Consider the following 17,330-nt stretch of genomic DNA (forward strand, 5'->3'; position numbering starts at 1 on the left):
AATCCGGGTGGGAATCCGGGTGGGAATCCGGGTGGGAATCCGGGTGGGAATCCGCGCGGAAATTGTAAACAGCTTGTTCGGGAGGAGTCGGCCAATTGGCAGAGTGTTGTCTTCGGCAAAGAAACGCAGGTAGTTAGGTACCTTTCGCTCACCCTCTGTGTGTGTGTACCTGTGTGTGTCTCTGCGTCTCTCGGTGTTTTAATCCTCACGTCCTTCTCACAACGCGTTCAGCCTCAAGGTAACGCAGCGCACGTGTGCTCGTTACTCCCACCTGGGGAAAAGGTGTGTCGGACAGGTGAGCAACGGCGCGTGCCTATTAATCTCGTCGTTACACCACGGATCGTTTCTCGAGTGTTGTGAATGTTCTTAAATGTGACTTTTGAAGTTGTACGAAGTCGGTAATTATTTAATTATTTTTTTTGTTAACACACAATATGCGTTAAAATTACACGAAAAACTTTTTCTCGTGAGACGTTCGTCGAGCTTGTCTGGTTAAATCGCTTCGACGAGTTCATCGTTCATAACCTCAACAACAATATCGGTGAACTTTAATTTTCAAATTACCGACGATTTTTTTTTTTTTTTTTTACAAACGGACGATGTGACTCCACCGCGCGCTTTGTATTAATAGAGGGGTTAAACCACAACACCGCACACAATGAAATGCTTCACTTATTTCACCATGATTTCACTTACACTCGTGTTCATGCAACCAAATAATTTTAAATCAAGAAGAATAATAATAAGAACAATTCTTTATTAAAAACAATTATTGACACGTGCGGAGTGCCGTCGAGAGTCACGTGCTGAATTCGCTAATTTTTAGCTCACCTGTTCGAAGAACACAGAGAGCTATAGCGATACCCCCGGTGTGAGCGTGAGCGTGAAAATGTTAAAGGTTTTTTTTTTTTCTTTTCTTTCTAATGTTTTTATCCACCACACTATGTTTTTACTGATTACAATATACAAATACATATATTGCTTTAAAATTATTTGGATCAGACTTCACCGCAATGCTTTATAAAAAATATTAATTATTAGACGAGTCTTTTAAAAACGATAAATGTATAAACAGGCGAGCATTGGGTGGCTTTGACACCAACTCTCTGGTTTTCTTAAACGACTCCACTTAACATTAACTCCCAAACTTTTCTCGAATTTATAAATAAATATATATATATATATTCCCTATGGGATATTAAATAATAAACGAGGAATTAATAAAATGATCAAGCATAAATCAATTTAAGTTGTAAATAAAAATTTTTTTAAAAAGAATAAATTATGAATGAAGCATAAATTAACAACGGTTCTGTATTAATGTCATTTTTTTTATGAATCTGCACTTATTATTTTATTAATCACTTTTTTTTATGAATCTGCGCTTATTATTCGGAATTGAATGTCGTCATTATTAAATTGCGCGTATTCATGATCATTCAGCACGTCTGGAAATGAAGTTGTCAAGTCTGCAGCGAGAAAAAAATATAAATAAACGGTTATTGTGAATGATTTGTCATTTTATTTTCGTATTTTCAATGTGTTGGCATCATCTATGTTAGGCGGTGTATTTAACTCGGGGTTCATGTTCCAAAACGGTTCGCTAGTTTGTTCGTTACCGTTTGGTTTTGTCGTTAAATTTGACTTGCATTTTGGAACCCGTGTGGACCTAACATGTTTATGTCCATGGAGAATGTGCACAAAAAAAAAAAATCATATGTGTGAACATTTTCTTCCTCATGGATAGGTGGTCATACTTGTTAAGTTTCACCTCAATCTGTTCAGCCACTTCAGAAAATAAGATTTTTGAAGGTTTAAATAAAAAAAACATTATGGCTGCCGACTCACATGGCCAATGACGTCATGAGTTTTCTGTGGACCATTTTATCCCTAGATGACCGTCAAAGTTTTTCATACTCATCTAATATAGCGTTCTACATGTGCAATTATGATGTCATAACAAAGGCACCTATGATGTCACAGTAAAATCACCCTTATTCCCCATGAGGAGTACTTGCCATGTGCAGAGTTTCAATTTTTTCCTTGGTGCGGTTTCAGAGATAGAGGTCCAAATTTTTTGTGTTTTTCAATATGGCTGCTCACCACGTGACATATGACGTCGTAATTATCATTAAAACATTCTAAATGAGCAGTCGCACCTTTGGTGAAAATTGCGTCTCAATCCAACAAGCGGTTGCGGAGAAAAACACGAAAGTTCTGGGTAGACAAACAAACAAACAAGAAGACGACGTCGTCATGCAGAACACAATACTTGCAAAATCCACAAAACAAATTTGACCTCAAAAATAATTGGTGGTTGAATTCAATGACCAAAAATGCAACTCCTCTTCAAATTACAAGTTAATGGGATGAAAATTGACAATTTTAGAAATTCCGCCTTTATTGACCTTTTGGCTGATGGTCCTCAAAAATAATTGGTTGAATTCAGTGACCTGACAAACAAATCCTCTTCAACTTTCAAGTCAATGGGATTAAAACCACCTTAGATGCTAACATTAGGCCTATGTTGACCTTTTGGTCAATATTGACCTAAAAAATAAATGGTTGGTCGAATTTAGTGACCTGAAATATATCCCCTCTTCAAATTTCAAGTCAATCGGATTAAAATTGAGGATTTTAGAAATTTGGCTGATGTTGATCTTTTGCCCTTTCGTGACCTCAAAATGAATAGGTGGTTGAATTCAGCGACCTCATATGCAAATGCTCTTCAAATTTCAAGTCAATCGGATTAGAATTGAAGATTTTAGAAAATTTAAACACAAACAGACAGAAAGGGGTGAAAACAACCTCCTTCACCTTCGGTGGTTGAGGTAACAACAGATTGTCAGTGTCTGGGTTGCCACTTGAATGGCCACCTTGAAGCTCAGATCTGTTGACATGTGATAATTCACTTTGCGGTTTCTTCAAAGAGATTGTTGCACAGCAGCACTACGAAACCAATGATGACCTTAAAGAAGCAGAGAAACTTGCTTTTATTTGGATCACGCCAAACATGCTCTGGAAAATGTCCCACAGAACATGCTGTGCAAAATTATTCTCTGTAATGACAATGATGGAACACAAACGGATCCACGGGACACTTAAGGCTCGTATCATATGATGTAAAATGTGTAATAAAGTAAAAGAGTGCTGTGCTGTATGTGATATAACATGTCGAACTATTCAGTGGTGTCAGATAATATGCCGAAAGGCAGTGTCACAATTTTTACAAGGGTGACAAGACATTATGGCCACTTTGTAGAATGGCACTCAGTGGGGTGCAAACCTCCGCCAAGCTGAACAGTTTACATTTTGTATCCCACTGATAGGCCAAATCTGCATCTGGACCTGAACCAAAATCGAATCGGCTTATCCTTGTCACACACTCAACCTGTCCACCAAGTTTTTGTCTGAATCTGTCCATAACTTTTTGAGATATCGTGATATACTGTATATAGTTTTGGACCGATCTCTCAATGAAAAAAGAATCACTTTAAAAATTATAGGATCTGGATCTTCACCAAAATCAAATCAATTCTTCCTCGACACACACTCAACCTTTCCACCAAATGTCATCCGAATCCATCCACATCTTTTTGAAATATCATCCTACATATTATTTTTGGCAACCATCTCTCAATGCTGAAGAATCACTTGAAATTTTTTTTTTATCTCGGATCCAGATCCGGATTCAGATCTTCACCAAAATCAAATCACTTCGTCCTTGTCACACACCCAACCTGCCCACCAAATTTTATCTGAATATATACATAAAGTTTTGAGATATCATGCACACAAACAAAAAACAAGAAAAAGACGCCGGGCAGAGCACGATACTTGCAAAATCCACACCCGCCTCTCCAAAGATTGCCATGGATACATCAAATTGTACATTTCATTAATATTAAAATTGACAATCTTAATCAAAGCTCAGGTCAATCAGATGAAAACTGATTATTTTTCAGATTGAAGTTGATTTTAGAAGTTTGACCTTGAGTTGACCTTTGACCTTGTGACCTCAAAAATAGTTGGTTTCCAAATTCAGTGATTCCATATGCAATTGCTGCTTAATTTTCAAGTCAATCGGATGAAAATTGACGATTTTTCAGATAAATATTGATTGTTTTAGAAGTTTGACCTTGAGTTGACCTTTTTGACCTCAAAAATAGTTGGTTTCCCCATCCAGTTGTGCAATATGCAGATATTGTTCAAATTTCAAGTCAACCAGATGAAAAATGCCGATTTTGAGAAATTTGACCTCAAGATGATCTTTGACCAAGCTGTTAGGGTTAGAGTTAGTAACCTCAAAATCAATAGGCTTCTCAGTTGAGACTACCTCTACGTTTCATGACGATCTGTTTGGAATCTGGACACGCAGGCGATAAATAGACAGACCAACAGACAGAATAACAAAATGAACTGACGAATACACTTGAAAAATCTTTGATTTTTGCAAATAACAAACAAACAGAGAAGGGGATGAAAACATCACCTCCTTCACCTTCGGTGGCGGAGGGAATCATAACAAGGAATTTTGACGAATAAGGAGGTCATTTGGCCCATCATACCTGCACTGCACCAATTACAGATCCAATCAATCCATCCAAAGCATGGGACTCATTTAAAGGCATGATTGTTCTGTCATGTTCATTGACAAAAAAAATGTTTCACAACAAGGAGCATCCTGAAGCCAACGACGAGACCAAACCAATCCAGGTGATCGAACTGCATGGGGGTGAAAACGGGTCTTTGACGTCGCACGATAAGTACGAATGAGAAATGAACCGATCCGTGGTGTCTCTCGAAACGCTCGTCGAACCCGCTTTGTTCGGTTAAAGGTTCTTTCCATTGTTCAGCACAACGGGGGTTCCATTCGCGCACGTTCACACCGGTTCAGGTGTAATCAATCATTCGGAGATATCGTTTCTGATTCCGATGAACCGAACTCTCGACGAAGCGTCGGTGCTGCCCGAGTAGTTTGTTGGCAAGGGGGAACACTGGGTGGTTTGCCATTGCCTTCACAGCATTGTTTGTCCATCAAGGAAGGGAAGGTCTTTGGTATGAGTCGCCCAGGGTCGGAGCGTCGGTCGAACCATTTGAACCACCGACCTCCCGGACTCGGAGAGGACGCTCCGACCGTCCCACCACCGGCTCTGGTTCACATGTGTCAACACAAAGGGAAACACTCGGGCACGAATACGTTTCAGTGCTGTGTTCACGTTTGTTACGTCATTCGTCTATCTCGTTTCCAAATTGTCCGAACCGCTGTCTTCCATCGAGTCTCGCGTTCACGTCCATTGTTCTGTTGGTGAAGGTTTGAAAAGCAGAGCGGACGTGTCCGACAGTTTACCCGATGGTTGCGAGCCTTGTTTGAAAGGGCAATTTTCCATTTTTTGTCGACAAATAATTTTTTTAAATTTCAACTTAAGTGACGTCACAAAGCTGCTTTCTTCGGTCGTTCACAGCACAAGGCTGCAAGATAGCATCGCCGGCTGAGGGCACCACTGTGCCGCTGATGCAGTGCCCTCTGCCGGTCAGGGCACGACTTTGTAATTTGTTCAGGTCTTCAGGGTGCCGGCGATAGCTCGCATCCTCTGCACGAAGGACACCATGGGATCTATAACATCCACCGACAAATGGCGTCAGACGGGACACTCGTTTAACGTGGCTGTGTGGATATGGTCGCGTCGACCGATAACGTATATTTATATATATGACCTCATTTGGGGGTATCCCGGACTCTCACGGAACCCTCAACGTGACTGTGTGGATATGGTCCCGTCGACCGATGACGTATATATATGGCGTCATTTGGGGATATCCCGGACTCTCCCATCTTCACAGCACGGAGCACGTTTCGAATCTCTTATCTCTTACCCGGTTTACCAGGGAGAGAAATGCGGGGTCGTCACACACGTGACAGTCGCGAGCGCATCCTGTGACGACATCTCGAGCACGCAAAGTTACACGAGCCTCACGACGCTCATGTGACCGACCACCCGTCACGCGTCCCGACAAACACAGCCCCTTCCACGTCCACGCTTCCATCCATCACGATGAAATCACACTCTCACCATGACACTCCCATCGGTGACTAACCCCTTGCGTCGTCCACGCATTCATGTACACGTGCATTATTCGCGCAAGTTTGTTCCATTTTGTCCCGGAAGCCGCAATTGTTACTATGGTCACAAATCCCTGTAAACACGCCCCCAACACAATAACCACGCCCCCTCCGCTACTAACCACGCCCCCATGTCATGTGTTTTCATGTGTCCGTGCGTGTTCTGGACTGTGACGACCACAACACGCACGGACACTATCGTGGGGGCGTGATTTGTAGTACAGTCAAAATGTCGGATGAACTCCCACAAATTGCAACAAAAGCAAACTCAACAGATTTTGATTCCTGGATATGTCCTCAGTGACAGAAAAAAAGTCCTAAGGGATCCTCCGGGGGGGGGGGGGGGGAAGTCCTGAAATCATGGAAATCCGATATAGCCGCCACCCGGCTTCGGGGAAAATGAGAAAATTGTAAAGATTGATATTTTAATATGTAAATATATTTTTCTGCATTCTAATTGTTTCTAGTTATGGTCAGTATATTGATATACAAGAATAATTATAAAAAAGTGAAATGTACTGAGGGTAAAATAAAAAAATTACAGCTTTTTTGTCCAAAAATGTCAATTTTTTGACCCCCAAAAAAAATATTTACCTGATACTGATTTTGGCTCCTGGATCAAAAAAAAAAAGAAATGGTGAAGACACAAGATGAAATCAAGTCTATGGCAATACAATATAATTATGTAAATCATTGAAACATGACAAAATTCACAATTCCACTCGGGGCAATCACATCTGCCTGACGAAGGTTTCGAAATGAAAATGAAAATTCACATTAAACTCAGAAACAACATCCATTATAAACTTACTGTACATGTTGAGAAAAATCAAGCGTATTAAAGTTAGAACTGGACAATATCGTCATCATCCTTATCATTGTCACATGGAGTGTTTGTGCAGCCAGAGCCCCTGCAGTTTACACAAGCTGGAGTGCACTCAATGTTGTGCATCTCATGGTGCTACATTCAGCCTGGCAGTTGCACCTAATGACACGTAACATCTTTTCAGGAGCTGGTACTATTGATGTCTGAAGTGGCACAAAACCCTCGTCACACTTCTGCCAACCCCAGTCTGTGGAAGAAGTATGCAAGTCTGACGTCTTGAAACGAATCAAAGACCACCTTCAGGAGCATGCCGAGTCTGCAAAGATATCTTCTAGAACTTCAGCGCTCTGGGTTCAGTATATGGATATGCTAGACATTCTACACAAATACATCCGGGCAGAGTGCACTGGGAACTGGGCACTACATCTACTGGCCATCCAGGAAATGCTGCCTTACCTGGCAGCCTCGGGCCACAACCTGTATGCCAAATCTGCGAGGGTGTATCTGCAGCAGATGTCCAACCTCAAAACTCAACATCCCAATGTCCAACAACGTTTTGATGAGGGGTTCCATGTGGTTCGACAAAGTGATCGCCTGTGGGCAGGTCTTTCATCTGACCTGATCATCGAACAAGTTCTGATGAGAAGTTTGAAGACCAGCGGGGGGCTCACACGAGGGCGAGGAATGACAGAGCAACAACGGCTGGTATGGCTACTATCAATGCCTGCCTGTGCAGAAATAAACCAGGCAATGCAGGAGCTCACAGGTGTGAACTACAACACTGGAGAGCAGAAGAAGGACATGACCGAGGCAAGACAATCTCGTGACTGGAAGGACGCACTATCAGCTCTTCAGTATTTACAGGAACGGAATCCGTTCAGTAGTGATCCACGTCTGAGGAACATTGCCACTGGAGTTCATGCACACCCCACCATCAACGTCGATACAGCACATGCTGTAGGAGCCAAAATATTGAAATCTATGGATGGGAAAACACCTGCCGAGTACACATTTAAGAGGAAAGACCAAGTTGTCACCCTCGGCATGAAGTCATCTGTCAAGATTGATGGAGAGCAAGTCCAGGTTGACCCACAACTCCTCTTCTAGAGACTGATCGCTGTTGCACAGACAGCAGAAGAACTGGAGTCAGCCTTCAAATATGAACTATGCAGCTATCCACCAGCCCTCTTTGATTCCTCTCTTCAGCTCCGAGAAGCACACAAGCCAGTCTTTGCTGATGCCATCTGGGATCTTCTTGGATCCGTTGTCCCAGCCGATATCCCCAATGATGGTCAACAGTATGTTTTGGATGGCGGGGCACTTGTTCAATGCATTCCATGGTCTCGTGGATCCACATACAGAGACATATGCCACCAGTACACTGATTATGTAACGAAGAAGTACGGAGATGCCATAGTCGTGTTTGATGGTTATGAGAGTACCAACACGAAGGACATGACACACCAGAGACGGTCTAAAGGGAATGCTGGCACTACTGTGACATTTACAGCTGACATGCGTCTCACAATGAAGAAGGAACAGTTTCTTGCCAATATTCAGAATAAAACGATTCATTTTTATGTTGAGTGAAGAGTTTCAGAAGAAGAACTGTGAGACACACCATGCCTCAGGGGATGCTGATCTGATTGTACTGAAGGCCGTGCAGTCTGCTACTGTCACCAACACTGTGTTCGTTGGTGATGACACAGACCTCCTATGCAACCATGCAAGCTTAGAATCCCATGACCTCGTCTTTTGTCCCGAGCCAAAGAAGAACACAAAGAAGCCTCACATCTGGAACATCAAGGCTACAAAGAAAATGATTGGTACAGACATATGCAAGCACATACTGTTTCTACATGCAGTTCTTGGGTGCGACACGACATCTCGTCTTCATGGGATAGGAAAGGGAGCTTCCCTCAAAAAGTTCAAAGCAAACAACACATCATACCTATCCAGCTTCCGTATGTGATGTGGCAGATGCAGGAGAAAAAACATTGGTGATAATCTACAACGGAAAGTCAACTAACACCCTGGACACCCTCCGGTATCAGCGGTACTGGGAAAAGGTGGCTTGGAGCTCCTCTCCCGTGCAACCACAGACGTTACCACCAACATCAGACGCAGCAAAGTATCACAGCCTGCGCGTGTATCTGAAAGTCTAAGAAAGGAAGGGATGTGCAGATGAACTTCTTCCGACAGACTAGGGTTGGCAGAAGTGTGACGAGGGTTTTGTGCCACTTCAGACATCAATAGCTCCAGCTCCTGAAAAGATGTTACGTGTCATTAGGTGCAACTGCCAGGCTGAATGTAGCACCATGAGATGCACATGCAAGAAGCACAACATTGAGTGCACTCCAGCTTGTGGAAACTGCAGGGGCTCTGGCTGCACAAACACTCCATGTGACAATGATGAGGATGATGACGACATTGTCGAGTTCTAACTTTAATACAGTTGATTTTTCTCAACATGTATAGTAAGTTTATAATGGATGTAGTTTCTGAGTTTAATGCGAATTTTCATTTTCATTTCGAAACCTTCGTCAGGCAGATGTGATTGCCCCGAGTGGAATTGTGAATTTTGTTTCAATGATTTACCTAATTATATTGTATTGCCATAGACTTGACTTCATCTTGTGTCTTCAACGTTTCTTTCTGTTTTTGTCCAGGAGCCAAAATCAGTATCAAGTAAATATTTTTTTTTTGGGACAAAAAATTGACATTTTTGGACAAAAAAGCTATAATTTTTTATTTTACCCTCAATACATTTCACTTTTTTATAATTATTCTTGTATATCAATATACTTACCATAACTAGAAACAATTAGAATGCAGAAAAACATATATTTACATTTTAAAATATCAATCTTTACAATTTTCTCATTTTCCCCGAAGTCAGGTGGCGGCCATATTGGATTTCCATGATTTCAGAACTTTCCCTCTGGAGGATCCCTTAGGACTTTTTTTCTGTCACTGAGGACATATCCAGGAATCAAAATCTGTTGAGTTTGCTTTTGTTGCAATTTGTGGGAGGTTGACGAAATATTTCTGCTAAAATGCCTGTACGATAATGGTTATTAGCGTGGGAGCAGGGTTATTATCATGGGGGCATGGTTATGGTGGGGTGTGGTTATTCATGGTGGGGCGTGGTGAGTATTGTGGGGAGGTGGTGAGTAATGGTGGCGTGTAGTTATTCATGGTGGGGCGTGGTTATTCCTGGTGGGGCGTGGTTCGAGGGATTTTTTTGGGGGGCATGATTAGAGGGATTAGTGACCGACCATGGGGTTCAGGGACAACATTGAGGGGACAAAGAAATGCATACAAATATTGCATGAGAGTTAGGGGACTGAGGGTGTGAGGGGTGGACCGGAGGATGCAAACGAGGGGTTCGACTTCCTCTTCTGGTGTTTTTTTTTTTACATTTAGAACGACTACCATTTAAAGGGAAAGAAAGACGTTGCAACTTCGACAGATATCAATGTGAGAATAAGTATGGAGCACCTGCGGCGTTGCATGATACAAGTAAAAGGCGAGAGGGAAAGTCGGACAAATATTGGATGTGTACTGAACACCTGCTGTCGGCGGATATATCCGCGTGTGGATAGGTCCTGGAGTGAGGTGCTTGGATGGTTTCGATGAAGTTTACATGAGTGGCCTGGTGACTGATATATTGGTGCGTGAGCGGTCATTGGGACCAGATTAGTCAGGTCAGGCAGGTCAGGCCAGATTAGATCTTAGACTTGCTGCAGGTATCATGTAAACCTGTACTCACCTGTTCCATGGTCGGGTTGTTGGCGACTAAACCGTCTCCCCCACCAAGTTTTCTGGTGAAGAGGGTGTTTGGATATGGACACCCAGCAGGATTAAAAACAAAATCTGTCAAAGGGGGGAGGAGCTCCTTGTGAGCCAACGGACATCCATATCTAGTGCCCAACTGTGTCTGCGGACGTCCTCCTGCAGTTGGGCTACTTCTTATGAAGAGGTTGGTGGCAGGATTTGCACTCCGGCCACCGGAAAACCCTTCATTTCGCAAAACACAAAAACGCAAAGAAGTCTGAAAACCCACTCCGTGGGAGTACCTCCTGTGCAGCTTCCCTTCGCAGGGCAGCTCACCGGATGACGGGATTGGGGAAAAGTCTTCAGGACCCCCAATCGTTGATGATAGGAGGGAAACGACGGGGTAACATTCCCGGGTCAGATTGCGGGAGAGTGTGTCGGGGTGGTGCTGAGGTATCGTCCACCAGACGGCGGTCTCCTTGGGTTAACCTGAGGCGGTTCCTTCGGGTGGGTGCCTGGCATGTCCGATCTCAAAGAGATGATGATCACCTGTCTCTGTTATAATCTGAGCTCAAGCGTTTGGACATCAGTATTGCAGCACTCTCTGAGGTTCGGAGACCGGATTGCGGCGAGATCATGGTGGGTGGTTACACCTACTATTGGTCTGGTCGCTCTGATGGTTACCATGCCCAAGGAGTTGCTGTAGCTGCGTCCAATAAGCTGACTCCAATGACAATTGAGGTAACACCGGTCAACGAGTGTATTATGAGACTAAGGATTCGTCACTCCTTCGGTGTCATTTCCCTGGTCTCTGTTTATGCTCCGACTGAGGCGAGTGATCTCACCGTGAAGGACACATTCTACGCCACGCTCGAGTCTGTGGTTGATCAGTGCCCCAGACGAGATACACTTCTAGTCTTGGGGGATTTCAATGCATCGACTGGAACTGATAGTGATGGTTATGAGACGTCCGTTGGTCCCCATGGGTCTGGAACTGTGAAGTTGAATAGCACGAAGTTCCTTGACTTTGCAAGAAGTCATGGACTTAGGGTGGCCAGTTCATGGTTTCAGCACCCACAAGCTCATCGCTGGACTTGGTATTCCAACGCTGGTGATGTGGCAAAGGAGATTGACCATGTCCTCGTTGATGGTCGCTGGAGGATGATCCAGAACTGCAAGGTCTACCGGAATGCTCAGTTCCTCAATACTGACCACCGGCTTGTTGTAGCAACTCTGAAGTTGCACCTCAAATCCAGGAGAATGGTACCATTCCAGCCTTGGCTGGATGTTGGCAAGCTCAAGAATGAGAGGGTAGCTGAGGAGTTTGCGAACAAGCTGAGTAGAAATTTGGGATCTGGGTGCTTTGGGAGGTCCTGAAGAGTAGTGGAGTGCCTTCAAGACCACCGTCCTTGATGTTGCCGGTGGATGTCTTGGAGCTCACCGCAGGGCAAAGAAGAATTTTGTCTCTCAAGGGACACTGGATACCATTGACCAGAGTCGCAGGGCCAGGCTGAATGGCAGAGCTGAGCTGTTCAGGGAGCTGAGGCGTAAAACTGTACATGCTCTAAGGGTGGACAAGGAGGCCTATGTGCGAGGAATCTGTGAGGGGGTAGAGCATCACCTGTGGTCAAGTGATTCTCTTCCTGCATCACAGGGGAATTTGCGCATTGCATTCATCCAAGCCCATCCCTCGGTGTACTGCAGTTAGAGCAGAGAGTGGTAGGCTCTTGACAGAGGAGTCTGAAGTGAAGGCCCGCTGGGCCAGTTACTTTGAGCGGTTGTACCAGGCTGATCCACCAGCTGTCGAGTTGGATGTCAAGGGTGTTACAATCCCTGTTGCTGACCCTCCAATCAACTGTGGTCCACCTTCGCTTGTGGAAACAGACTGCGGTGAACCGGTTGAAATGGGGTAAAGCTCCAGGGATCTGTGGCATCCATGCCGAACTTCTCAAGGCTGGTGGAAATGCTGCACTCGTGTCGTTGCATGCAGTTCTGTGCTCTGCCTGGAACACAGGCATCATCCCAACTGACTGGAAGAGTGGCCTTGACATCCTTCTCTGGAAAGGAAAGGGTGATCACCAAGACTGCAACGACTGAGGGGTGACGCTGCTCTCAGTTCTGGGCAAGGTCTTTGCTCGGATAATTCTTGATAGGGTTCGCCACCATCTGCTTGAGCACCAGCACCCAGAGCAGTCAGGCTTTACACCAAAGAGGTCAATGATTGACTGGATCCTTTCTCTTTGGGTCCTCACCGAACACAGACAAGAGTTTCGACAGGGGCTGCTTGCAGCCTATGTTGATCTCTGTAAAGCGTTCGATTCAGTGAATCGGGATGCCCTCTGGAGGATTCTTGGTCTTCGTGGGGTGCCACCAAAACTGATCGATCTGATGTCTGAACTATACTCTGGTACTGAGAGTGCTGTGAAATGTGGAGGTACCATCTCTGACTTATTTCCAGTTGTTACTGAAGTTCGTCAGGGGTGTGTTCTGGCCCCCACACTTTTCAGCACTTGTATGGAATGGATTTTAGGGAGGATGTCAGAGAGATCGAGCTGCGGTGCATCGTTTGGGAATGTCAAGATCTCGGACCTTGATTTTGCAGATGATGCAGTCATCTTTGCGGAGACTTTAGATATCCTTTTGGGGGGTTTTTCCAAAATTTGTGAGGTCTCCGAGCTAGGTTTCATATTTAAAACCTCCAAGGATAACTCATTTACTGATTTTTTAAAAATTTGTGAGTCTCTGAGGTAAAACTTATATTCTGGTTCATCAAGGTATAACTTGTTCAGTGGGTATTGTCTTGATAACTCACAATGAGTACCATCGATGTAAAACTCTTTTTCAGGATTTTTCTGGTCTATAAGGTATAACTCTTTGGTTGGGTCATCAAGGTCGAGCTCGTTCTGTGGGTCTTGGTCTCTCACAAGGTCTTCAACCAAACCAACAATTTTGCCCCAATTTGTGGCAAAAGCAGTATTTTCATTTTGTATTTCTGACACAATTTCCTGTGAGAGAAAATATTAATGTATTAATTAAGTGATTTAATTATTAAATTATTATATGCTTAAATCAAACTCTGTAAATAGGAAAAGAAAATCTTAGCTCAATCGATAAGAGGTTTGACTCCAGTTCATCAACTTGACAGTTTAGTTTCATACAAGTAGTAGATCTCCAAAGTCATCCCACTCAAGCTCAGCACAGCAGTCCATTCTCAGTAAAAGTAAAAATATGTTTAAATTCAGTCTGGGTTTCAAGCCTTTATACAGAAAGACTGGTGGGTGTGGTTTCCTTTGGAAATTCCCTGGGCAAGCCTAGGTAAGCCTTGTGAGTCAGAGATTAACTAGAAATGATGTAAGAGTAGGTGGTCCTCACAAAAGAGGGTGGGGGTTATGAAAAGTGGGCGTGGCTTGTGGAGGGTGGGCGTGGCTTATGAAAAAGTGGGCGTGGCTTCGGAAAAATAATGTGTGACTCAGGAGGTGGTCAAATAAGAGCATTGAGAGAAGTTTATCATTTCATTTCTGCTCAACAAAGACATTTAAACCAAGAACCAAGTTCCAAAGTAATCTTTGTGAATGGACTCGATGGTGATGAATGCAATAGAAAAATTAAGTTATTCCCCAAAGTAGAACATGGGCAAATATTTGTTGGTTTGCTCTTTGAGTGGAATGAAAATATGAAAGGGAAGAAGTGTTTTAATCAGTAAGTCTCAATTTTGCATTTGCTTGTATGGGAGGGGGAGAAAATCAGTCTCCTATTTTGGGCTTGAGTCAGAAAGTTTTCCCCTTTTCCCACATTCATTTGAATGGCTGCCTCAGAAACCCCATTTATCCTCTATTATTATCATGTCATCACCATGCCTGTACGTCATCACTATGCTATCACCATACCATCAGCATGCCATCATTATGACTACATGCCATCACCACGCATCAGGACGTTTGTGTGTCATCACCCTGCCCTCACCATGCAACGACCATATCTGTACATCATCTCCATGCCATCATAATTCCATGACCATACTGCTGCCTTGCCATAACCTGTCTTTGTGCCATCACCATACTCTCTGCCTGTCATCCCCATATCAAAATTTCGCCCCAAATTCATGCATCATTGCTTGTTGTAATTTGTGGCCCATGTGCTTCCTCTTCCAATGTCGACCATATCCTTCACTTAACAGATGGATGGGGAAAGCAAAACCAAGGAAAACCTGTTCTATATGTCACCAATGAGGGCATAACAAGTTAACCTGCCAAAAGCGACATGTAAGTTGATCAAGTGAAGCTCCTTTCACAGCTATAACATCAACAATTGCTGGTAATAAAAACATACTAATGTGAATTTCACTGAAGCAATGGCACTATCATTAGTTATTAACAAAGCAAATGTGACATCCATCCATCCATCGGGACCATACTCTGTGCAGAGCGTTGGTGCTGCCTAAGCAGTCTCCTTAGCTATTGGGCACAATCCTGGACAGGTCACCACTCCGACACACTGATGTGTGTGGATGTGTCCCAAACTCCGACACACCAGCATGCTGGCACTCATTTTGCCGACCTCGGAAGGATGACAGGCAGAGTCAACACCACCTGCTATTTATTCAACAGCCAAGCAGGATTTGAACTCAGGGTCCAAGGATCCCAAGCCGACCACCCTCACCATTAAGTCAACACCAGGTTTAAATGTAACAGATGAAACACAATTTGTGATATTATGTGATTATCTCTGGTAATGTAGCAAAACCAACGATGAGCACAATGACGACACCAACCCAACAGCAAATGCACGACATGGCGGGCACGAACAAGACAGTCAATATGTGGGTGATGATTCAACAACTCCTGTGGACACAGAGGCAACACCAATACCAAACCTCGATGCAACATCTGAACCGCAAAAATATATATTGCAGGTAAGAAGTCATTGACTTGTGTGAATGCGGAGACGAGTCGATGCTGCGATCTGGAAACTATGTTACAAAAGTGCACATTTCACTTGTATCGAGTATTTCACTTGGAGGCTCCATTAAGGAAGAAGCAGTGGGATTTAGTCGCCGGCACGTTTGCCAATTAGGCCTCCATGATGGAAGTTGCAACATTGCTGCAAATCATGTCAAACACAAGGCACATTCTATATAGGCATTTCACTCTGCTTTCAGGTGCCTACTGGTGTTGACTCGTACGTCCATGTGCGTGAATTTGTCCAATACGTTACTCAGGTATGGCCGTTTATATTTAATTATGTCACCGTTATGAGTATTTCTCTAACGATACACCGCAGCCGTGTATGTTACTGATAATTATTTTGTATGAGCTTACAGGGAACAGGAAACCACCTATATCATGTGGAATACAAGCATGAAACGATCGATATGGTTGTCATCACTCTGTCGCTCATTCTTGAGACAGATGATAGTGCGCATTGTGATAAACGACCCAGACTGGCACAGGCAAGTTCTGTCTTCCAACTGCATGTCGAGTTGCTGGGCCATCCATCGATGCCCGTGCTAGTAGTGCTCGTGCCCCCTGACTTTCATACCATCATGTGTCTATTGTGAAGGGTTAGGAATGATTCATGTCCTCATTTGCATTCCAGCTTGGGTCCATTGTATAATCCTTAATGAACTATTCACAACCATTCCAGCTGTTTTTATTTTATTTTAATAAATATACATACAGTCACATGTATTAACCTTTATTTAAAGCATATATGAAAGGTCATGCATAAAAATGTTTTGTTATACTGAAACAATCACTCCTGGCCCGGGTCAAGATGACCCACTTCTGAATTCTCGAGAAGATTTTTAAGTGACAGGTTTCTTGTTATCCTCGTGATCTTGAAAGACAAAAAAAATAAAAATACAACACACAAGAATATGTATTACCCTCTATTTTAAGTATATATATATATATATATATATATATATATATATATATATATATATATATATATATATATATATTAAAGGTCATGCATATAAATTTTTACAACAAACGTGTGGAGAAACTAAACTCATGCCAGGTCTAAAAGACATTTCCTGCATTCTAGAGGGCACCGGAGGGGGGGGGGGGGATGGGGAGGTGAAAAATAATATTGTTACGGCTGTGGAAATTCGCATTACACCAAATTACACCATTACACCATTACAAAAGCTCGCTGCCGATTGGTGGATGACCAGCGTGAAGCGGTTGGGGAGAGGGAACGCCCCTCTTCGAGAACCCTCTCGAAGGAGGCTAGAGCCGAAAACGGGGGCAAAGTGAAGGGCGGAGCCCCGGGCTACGAAAGTCGGACATGGGCAGAGCGCTTTTGGTGCTCTTGCTAACTTCGTCTTTTTCTCTCCCTGGCTCTTGCTCTCTTCGTCTCCTCTTCGTGGTGGCCGCTGGCCTGATGTTCTGTGGTGCGGTCCCGAGACCCCGCTTGCAGGACGGAGCGTCTGCCATTCCCCACACCACGACCTCGAGCAACCACGTTCCCCCCCCCTTTCTACCCGCGCTGAGATAGCGCCGAAAACCCCGTCCGTGGCGTCGAGCGGCCAACACGTGCCGGCGCGAGGCACGCCGGAGAGGACTCGCCTACCACGCCAAGGATCGGAGTCGCGGCCAG

At 43.8% G+C, this 17,330-nt stretch overlaps 1 protein-coding gene and 1 long non-coding RNA gene across 5 annotated transcripts in view; one reads left to right on the forward strand and one right to left on the reverse strand.

Annotated features, from left to right (window-relative positions):
* Nucleotides 1–17,330, reverse strand: part of EXOC3 (exocyst complex component 3) — a 425,366-nt gene that overhangs the window by 335,569 nt on the left and 72,467 nt on the right. The window lies entirely within an intron of this gene.
* Nucleotides 169–16,599, forward strand: LOC147023319 (uncharacterized). The gene is made up of 4 exons (XR_015060136.1): nt 169–295; nt 14,905–14,989; nt 15,465–15,639; nt 15,886–16,599. It is a non-coding gene; the product is annotated as an uncharacterized LOC147023319 (long non-coding RNA).

The sequence above is a fragment of the Eptatretus burgeri genome, chromosome 7 (genome assembly GCF_056783735.1).
Source record: "Eptatretus burgeri isolate ZD-2024b chromosome 7, Ebu_testis_v1, whole genome shotgun sequence".
Lineage (NCBI taxonomy): Eukaryota > Metazoa > Chordata > Myxini > Myxiniformes > Myxinidae > Eptatretus > Eptatretus burgeri.